We start from the raw sequence: 7,084 nt of genomic DNA on the forward strand, positions 1-7,084 counted from the left end.
AGACTTCGTATAGACTTCATATAGACTTCGTAAAGACTTCATAGAGACTTCATAGAGACTTCAGAGAGACTTCAGAGAGACTTCAGAGAGACTTCAGAGAGAATTCGTAGACTTCATAAAGACTTCATATAGACTTCAGAAAGACTTCAGACTGCCTGCTGTTTTTAGTTTTTAGTTTTTAAACGCAACAGAGACAAATCAAATGCTTCCATACGAGCTCTTTCCCAGCAATGCAGTTAAAAAGCAAGAACATTTACAAATGTAAAAATGTAAAAATAGTAAGACAGTAAAATAACAATAATGAGGCTATTTACATGCTATTTACATGCTATATACATGCTATATACATGCTATATACATGCTATATACATGCTATTTACATGCTATTTACATGCTATATACATGCTATATACATGCTATTTACATGCTATATACATGCTATTTACATGCTATATACATGCTATATACATGCTATTTACATGCTATATACATGCTATTTACATGCTATATACATGCTATATACATGCTACATACATGCTATTTACATGCTATATACATGCTATATACATGCTATTTACAAGGAGTACCGGTAATGAGTCAGTGTACTGGGGGGCGAGGTAGTTGGGGTTGGTGATGGAGGTGATTCACATGTAGGTTTGGTTTGGTAATTGATTAGAGTACTGTGTACATGTAGGTTTGGTTCGGTGATTGATTAGAGTACTATGTACATGTAGGTTTGGTTCGGTGATTGATTAGAGTACTATGTACACGTAGGTTTGGTTCGGTGATTGATTAGAGTACTATGTACATGTAGGTTTGGTTCGGTGATTGATTAGAGTACTATGTACACGTAGGTTTGGTTCGGTGATTGATTAGAGTACTATGTACATGTAGGTTTGGTTCGGTGATTGATTAGAGTACTATGTACATGTAGGTCGGGGGTGAAAAGCAGAATGTCCGGGTAGCCATTTAATTAACTGTTCAGCAGTCTTATGGCTTTGGAGAAGAAGCTGTTCATTGGCTTTTTGGTCCCAGACTAGGCGCTCCGGTACAGCTTGTAGTGTGGTAGCAGAGAGAACAGACTGTGACTTAGGTGGCTGGAGTCTTTGACAATTTTCAAGGGCCTTCCTCTGACACCGCCTGGTATAGAGGTCCTGGATGGCAGGGAGCTCGGGCCCCAGTAACGTACTGTGCCAAACGCACTACCCTCTGTAGCGCCTAAACAAGCAGTGACGCAGCCAATCAGGATGCTCTCGATGGTGCAGCTGTATACTTGTTTTTGGAGGATCTGAGGACCAATGCCAAATCTTTTCAGCCTCCTGAGGGGGAAGAGATGTTGTTGTGCCCTCTTCACGACTGTGTTGGTGTGTTTGGACCATGATTGGTCCTTAGCGATATGGACACCGTGGAACTTGAAGAACTTGTAGCTCTCAATTATTTGTTTATCAGAATCCATTCGGGTCCCCTCCCTCTGTTGGGGATATGGAGCCACACAAAATATGAAGTGGTTTTGTGGAAATATTCACATAAACTTCACCACCCCACGTGCAAGTATTAAATATGGTTTGACAGGAAACTGTTGGTAGGGTAACAACAACAAAAAAGTCCAATCATACTGCACAATCATTTTTAAAAAATGTGCACAATATAACCTATTTTCACTATAAAAATTTACACTAATCCACAGACAGTTCCAAGGAAGTTTGTCCTGTGACCAGGTTCTGTAAATACTGGGCTTAACAACGACATGGTGGGAGGATTACCAGGATGCTTAGAAAGGACGTTCTAGTCATGGTGATACTGGGACGGGGGTTCCTCGATCTCCTGTTCATTGATTTCTGATGATTCATGTATATATATATATACACAAACACCTGATCTAAAAGCTTCAAGCAGGTGACGGAGGTACAAATATGAAAATGAATGAATTTCCATCGTTCCTTTAGTCGTGAATAGACAGGGCTGGGCTCTCAATCTTTCCATATTTGATTTCTGATGATTCAGTCAGTATGAAAAGGGAGTGTACTTACTGTTCGAACAGGTGCTGGAGGTCTAAACATGAACGAATGTCCATCTACCCAATAGTGATGAATAGACAGGGGCTGAGCTCTCCATCACTCCGTCTCCGATTATACAAGTAGGCCTATGCAAAAGGGGTAGTATATCACCCTTACAGTGGCTAACATTGAGAGTTAAGTAACTGAATAGGTTATTCAACTAATTGAATAAGTAGACTAAAGCTCATCCAATCAAGTCCTTGCATCACAGAAGTCAGTTAGCCTACATGTGATTAGCATACAGGTTTGACTGCTACAGTAATGTTAGCATACAGGTTTGACTGCTACAGTAATGTTAGCATACAGGTTTGACTGCTACAGTAATGTTAGCATACAGGTTTGACTGCTACAGTAATGTTAGCATACAGGTTTGACTGCTACAGTAATGTTAGCATACAGGTTTGACCGCTACAGTAATGTTAGCATACAGGTTTGACTGCTACAGTAATGTTAGCATACAGGTTTGACTGCTACAGTAATGTTAGCATACAGGTTTGACCGCTACAGTAATGTTAGCATACAGGTTTGACCGCTACAGTAATGTTAGCATACAGGTTTGACTGCTACAGTAATGTTAGCATACAGGTTTGACCGCTACAGTAATGTTAGCATACAGGTTTGACTGCTACAGTAATGTTAGCATACAGGTTTGACTGCTACAGTAATGTTAGCATACAGGTTTTACTGCTACAGTAATGTTAGCATACAGGTTTGACTGCTACAGTAATGTTAGCATACAGGTTTGACCGCTACAGTAATGTTAGCATACAGGTTTGACTGCTACAGTAATGTTAGCATACAGGTTTGACTGCTACAGTAATATTAGCATACAGCTTTGACTGCTACAGTAATGTTAGCATACAGGTTTGACTGCTACAGTAATGTTAGCATACAGGTTTGACTGCTACAGTAATGTTAGCATATAGGTTTGACCGCTACAGTAATGTTAGCATACAGGTTTGACTGCTACAGTAATGTTAGCATACAGGTTTGACTGCTACAGAAATGTTAGCATACAGCTTTGACCGCTACAGTAATGTTAGCATACAGGTTTTACTGCTACAGTAATGCGCTGCTGAATCTACAATGGAGGAATCAAGTCCTTGCATCGCAGAAGTCAGTTAGCCTACATGTGATTAGCATACAGGTTTGACTGCTACAGTAATGTTAGCATACAGGTTTGACTGCTACAGTAATGTTAGCATACAGCTTTGACTGCTACAGTAATGTTAGCATACAGGTTTTACTGCTACAGTAATGTTAGCATACAGGTTTGACTGCTACAGTAATGTTAGCATACAGGTTTGACTGCTACAGTAATGTTAGCATACAGCTTTGACCGCTACAGTAATGTTAGCATACAGCTTTGACCGCTACAGTAATGTTAGCATACAGGTTTGACTGCTACAGTAATGCGCTGCTGAATCCACAATGGAGGACGTCAGTCTCTGACTCGACAAGAGATTTACATTTTGGAGCTTTAGTGAACACTCTTATCCAGTGTCTTACAGTTAGTGCATTCAACTAAGCTTAAGGTACAGTGGATATATAATTTTAATTATTATATTAATATATTATATTTTTATAATTATATTTTTTATATTTTTTATAAAGAACACGGCCCCCCAAAAAAAGAAAATGACATTCAGTCATTGCTGTAAAACGTTACATACTGCTAGGCCCTCCAGCGCCTGCAGGAAGAAAAAGACAAAAAACACCACAGGACGAAAGGGCTAGCAGACGGTAGGTAGGACCACCCCTGTCCCGCTCCTTTCTGGTGGCTGTGTGTTTCTGCTAAGAGAAGAAAGAGCACGTGCTTGATCGTCACCGGGCTGCCCACACCCACTCTCACTCCTTAACACAAACAAACTCTCAAAAAGATCTGCCTCCTGTCTCCTGTCTTAAGTAGCTTGTCCGGGTCGGCGTGGGGTTGGGGTGTGAGTGTGGGCTGCTCTGACTCATTGGAGACCCCTGTTGAGCCTCACTGGTTAGTCAAAGGAACTGGTGATGATGTCATCCACCCACGTCCACTGAGAAGGCTTTCCTGAGCCAATCACAGCGGAAATGGAAATGAGTGAGCAAGTTCCAGACTCCAAAAGACATTCTAACCCTCTCACCATTACAACAACACGATGAGGGAGAAAGTTCCAGACCCCAAAGACATTTTAACACGATGAGGGAGAAAGTGTTTAGAAACCTATTCTATTCTTATTTACAATCAAATTGACTCCAAAATGACACAATACATAATTTCACATTAATTTATATTGGGCGAATGCATCCAACATATTTGTAGAACACAAGCTTGATGTAAACATTGCCTGCTATGAATGTGGAACCAAATACTTCAGTTTTTACTACTTTAATACACATATAAGTGAATTTGTCCCAATACTTTTGGTTCCCTAAAACGGGGGGGGGGGGGGGGGGGGGGGACTATGTACAAAAAAATGCTGTAATCTCTAAATGGTCTAACATCACAGTCGTTGTATAATTTCAAATCCAAAGTGCTGGACCACATAGCCAAAACAGCAACAGCAAAGTCCTGCAGGCTATACAGCAACTAACAAAATCATGATCCCACAATCAAAGGTGGGAAAAAAAAAGGGCCTAAGTATGATCCCCAATCAGAGACAACGATAGACAGCTGCCTCTGATTGGGAACCATACCCGACCAACAAAGATATAGAAAAACTAGAATGCCCAGCCAAATCACACCCCGACCTAACCTAATAGAGAAATAAAAAGGCTCTAAGGTCAGGGCGTGACACCATGATAGATTAAAAAAACAAACATTCATAATAAACTTAAATTAATTAGACCAAGGTGCAGCATGGTAGGCGAACATCATACTTTTATTTAAAATGAACAACCAAAAAAAACAGGCTATAAGAGATCAATTGAAACGTTCAATTAAAATGAGTATTTTACATGTATGGTTACAGTTTATGCTTTATTAATAGGTTGAGTATAAAGGAAATGTTTACTATCACGGATTTTAGGTGAAACGGAAAGGGGGGGAAAAAAAGTATTGTCAGAAGTGGGATTCGAACCCACGCCTCCAGAGGAGACTGCGACCTGAACGCAGCGCCTTAGACCGCTCGGCCATCCTGACTTCATAGACGAAAGTGTAGTTTCATCGGCTTTTAAAGGGTTATATCGATAAAATAATCTGGAGGACATTACTTAAATACAGATTTAACAGCTAACCCTAAAATTGTTTAACACTAGCTTGCGTTAGCTTAGCTGCTATAGCATATCAATTTAGCATGCCATCTAACTAGTCATTTTAACAGGAGCTTCAGCTTGCCTGAACCACCGTGACGAATCCTTACTTTTGTCGTTGCGTATTTGTGATAAAAGGCAGCTTTCTTTAACGAAGCAGGTAAATCTAAGCAGAAATTGGTCAGAAGACGAATAAAACTATAAGGACCCTGGATTTATAAGCGCGGATATCGACTCTCCCATTCGAAAATTATTTTGTAGCCCACCCAGTCAATAGCGCGCTGGACTTCGAGCTAGAAGGTCCAGGGTTCGAGACCTGCTCCCTGCCTGTTTCATTACAATACTGTCATAAACGGCATGACCGTTGTGTCATTCTGAAGTTTTAAAAAAAAGTCCACGTAGAATAGTTTCTAAAGCCCCAGGGCGAGCTTCCTGGCCTTTTAAAAGAGCAACCCCTGTCCAAAGAAACTGTAGTTCATAAGGTGTTTTAATTGTTCCTCTTTAATTGCAATACAAGCCCATTCCATAAATCAAATATTCCCAAACTTTAATAACTATAAAATAAGTGGACTTCAGGATAATTTGGTATTGACACTGTATTACTATTACTAAACAGAGAGAGCTGAGAGTATTACTAAACTGTGAGAGTATTACTAAACTGTGAGAGTATTACTAAACTGTGAGAGTATTACTAAACTGAGAAAGTATTGCTAAACTGTGAGAGTATTACTAAACTGTGAGAGTATTACTAAACTGTGAGAGTATTACTAAACTGAGAAAGTATTGCTAAACTGAGAGTATTGCAATTCACAATATCAGACAGGGAGATGCTGTAGCAGTAACAGTCGACAACAATTCAAAGATGTCTGCCTGCGTATCACACACTCACAGACACACACACACACTCCCAGACACACACACACACTCACAGACACACACAGACACACGCACACACACACATACACACACACACACACACACACGTCCAGACACTCACAGACACACACACACACACACGCACACACACACACACACATGTCCAGACACACACAGACACACACACACATACACACACAGACACACACACACACACACACATACATACACATACACACGCACACACACACACACAGACACACACACACATACACACACATATACACACACTCACAGACACACACAGACACACACACACACACATACACACACACTCACAGACACACACACACATACACACACATACATACACACGCACACACACACACACACACGTCCAGACACACAGTTGCCATTACCATGCTGTTAAAAATAGGCTGTGCCTCTCTCACTGCAAGTCTTTTTTGCAGTGAAAAAAAAACTGGATGGTTTTTGCCATATGTTTCACTGGGATATTTCTGATTAATGAACTGGTCAGCTCCGCAGAAAATAAATGTGCCTTAAAAGACTGCTGTTACATCAGAAAATGAATCCTCTAGAAGCACAGAACTATAATTGAATTAAATTGTTATTATTACTGAAGTTATAACTTCAAGCTTTGGGGCGATTTATAATCTATAAAACAAGACAATCATGGCAAGAACATTGTTCTTCAAAACGTATTGAAAAACCAAGTCTGTTCAGCCCTAATTACATGTGAACAAACAGACCACTGCATTAGGGAGCAGCTGCTTTGCATTGTGGGGTTTGGAATCAGCTTCCTGTTATGGGTCAACGGAAGCCTAAATGACCCACTATTTCCTGTGTAGTCCGCTACGGTCCCTGGTCAGAAGTAGTGTACTGAATAAGGTTCCGTTTGGAATGCA

At 40.4% G+C, this 7,084-nt stretch overlaps 1 non-coding gene across 1 annotated transcript; it reads right to left on the bottom strand.

The window, feature by feature from the left end:
• Positions 1-5,089: 5,089 nt before the first annotated feature.
• On the bottom strand, positions 5,090-5,172 carry trnal-cag. The gene has a single exon. It is a non-coding gene; the product is annotated as a tRNA-Leu (tRNA).
• Between the last annotated feature and the right edge of the window lie 1,912 nt (positions 5,173-7,084).

Source organism: Oncorhynchus mykiss, chromosome 4, assembly GCF_013265735.2.
Source record: "Oncorhynchus mykiss isolate Arlee chromosome 4, USDA_OmykA_1.1, whole genome shotgun sequence".
Taxonomy (NCBI): Eukaryota; Metazoa; Chordata; class Actinopteri; order Salmoniformes; family Salmonidae; genus Oncorhynchus; species Oncorhynchus mykiss.